A 4269-nucleotide genomic window follows, 5' to 3' on the forward strand; every position below is an offset into this window, starting at 1 on the left:
TACACACACGCACACACACACCGACAACACACACACACACACACACACACACACCGACAACACACACACACACACACACCGACAACACACACACACCGACATCACACACACACCGACAACACACACACACCGACAACACACACACACACACACACTGACAACACACACACACACACACCGACAACACACACACCAACAACACACACACACACGGCGACAACACACACACACACACACACACCGACAACACACACACACACACACCGACAACACACACACACACACACCGACAACACACACCGACAACACACACACACACACACCGACAACACACACACACCGACAACACACACACACACACACACCGACAACACACACACACACACACACCGACAACACACACACACACACCGACAACACACACACACACACACACACACACACACCGACAACACACACACACACACACCGACAACACACACACACACACACACACCGACAACACACACACACAACACACACACACACACCGACAACACACACACACACACACAGCGACAACACACACACACCGACAACACACACACACACACACACACACACACCGACAACACACACACACACACCGACAACACACACACACACACACCGACAACACACACACACACACCGACAACACACACACACACACACCGACAACACACACACACACACCAACAACACAGACACAAACACACACCGACAACACACACACCGACAACACACACACACACACCGACAACACACACACACAAACCGACAACACACACACACACACACACCGACAACACACACACACACCGACAACACACACACACACACACCGACAACACACACACACACCGACAACACACACACACACACACCGACAACACACACACACCGACAACACACACACACACACCGACAACACACACACACACACCGACAACACACACACACACACCGACAACACACACACACACCGACAACACACACACCGACAACACACACACACACACCGACAACACACACACGCACACACACACCGACAACACACACACACACACACCGACAACACACACACACACACACACACACCGACAAAACACACACACACACACACCGACAACACACACACACCGACAACACACACACACACCGACAACACACACACACACACACACCGACAACACACACACACACCGACAACACACACACACACACACCCCGACAACACACACACACACACACACACCGACAACACACACACACACACCGACAACATACACACCGACAACACACACACACACACACACCGACAACACACACACACACACACACCGACAACACACACACACACACATACACCGACAAAAGACACACACACACACACCGACAACACACACACATCGACAACACACACACACACACACCGACAACACACACACACCGAGAACACACACACGCACACACACACCGACAACACACACACACCGACAACACACACACACACACACACACACCGACAACACACACACACCGACAACACACACACACACACACACACCGACAACACACACACACACACCGACAACACACACACGCACACACACACCGACAACACACACACACACAAACACCGACAACACACACACACACACACACCGACAAAACACACACACACACCGACAACACACACACACCGACAACACACACACACACCAACAACACACACACACACACACACCGACAACACACAAACACACACCGACAACACACACACACACCGACAACACACACACAGAAACCGACAACACACACACACACACACACCGACAACACACACACACACCAACAACACAGACACAAACACACACCGACAACACACACACCGACAACACACACATACACGCACACACACACCGACAACACACACACACACACACCGACAACACACACACCGACAACACACACACAGACACCGACAACACACACACACACACACACACCGACAACACACACACACCGACAACACACACACACACACACACACCGACAAAACACACACACACACACACCGACAACACACACACACCGACAACACACACACACACACACACCGACAACACACACACACACACACACCGACAACACACACACACCGACAACACACACACACACACCGACAACACAGACACACACACACACCGACAACACACACACACACACACACACCGACAACACACACACCGACAACACACACACACACACACCGACAACACACACACACACACCGACAACACACACACACACACACACCGACAACACACACACACACATACACCGACAAAAGACACACACACACACACCGACAACACACACACATTGACAACACACACACACACCGACAACACACACACACCGACAATACACACACGCACACACACACCGACAACACACACACACACACACACCGACAACACACACACACACACACACACCGACAACACACACACACACACCGACATCACACACACACCGAAAACACACACACACACACCGACAACACACACACACACACACTGACAACACACACACACACATACCGACAACACACACACCAACAACACACACACACACGGCGACAACACACACACACACACCGACAACACACACACACACACACCGACAACACACACACACACACACCGACAACACACACACACACACACCGACAACACACACACACCGACAACACACACACACACACCGACAACACACACACACACACCGACAACACACACACACACACACACCGACAACACACACACACACACCGACAACACACACACACACACACCGACAACACACACACACACACACACACCGACAACACACACACACACACACACACACCGACAACACACACACACAACACACACACACACACCGACAACACACACACACACACACCGACAACACACACACACTCACCGACAACACACACACACACACACACACACACACACACACACCGACAACACACACACACACACCGACAACACACACACACACACACCGACAACACACACACACACACCGACAACACACACACACACACACACACTGACAACACACACACACACACCAACAACACAGACACAAACACACACCGACAACACACACACCGACAACACACACACACACACACCGACAACACACACACACACACCGACAACACACACACACACACACAAACACACCGACAACACACACACACACACACACACACACCGACAACACACACACACCGACAACACACACACACACACACCGACAACACACACACACACACCGACAACACACACACACACACCGACAACACACACACACACACCGACAACACACACACACACACACCGACAACACACACACCGACAACACACACACACACACCGACAACACACACACGCACACACACACCGACAACACACACACACACGCACCGACAACACACACACACACACACACACCGACAAAACACACACACACACACCGACAACACACACACACACCGACAACACACACACACACCGACAACACACACACACACACACACCGACAACACACACACACACCGACAACACACACACACACACCCCGACAACACACACACACACACACACACCGACAACACACACACACACGCCGACAACATACACACCGACAACACACACACACCGACAACACACACACACACACCGACAACACACACACACACACACACCGACAAAACACACACACACACATACACCGACAAAAGACACACACACACACACCGACAACACACACACATCGACAACACACACACACACCGACAACACACACACACACACCGAGAACACACACACGCACACACACACCGACAACACACACACACACACCGACAACACACACACACACACACACACACACACCGACAACACACACACACCGACAACACACACACACACACACCGACAACACACACACACACCGACAACACACACACACACACCGACAACACACACACACACACACACCGACAACACACACACACACACACCGACAACACACACACATCGACAACACACACACACACACACACCGACAACACACACACACACACCGACAACACACACACGCACACACACACCGACAACACACACACACACACACACCAACAACACACACACACACAACGACAAA

The sequence above is a fragment of the Salmo salar genome, chromosome 20 (genome assembly GCF_965601325.2).
Source record: "Salmo salar chromosome 20, fSalSal1, whole genome shotgun sequence".
Lineage (NCBI taxonomy): Eukaryota > Metazoa > Chordata > Actinopteri > Salmoniformes > Salmonidae > Salmo > Salmo salar.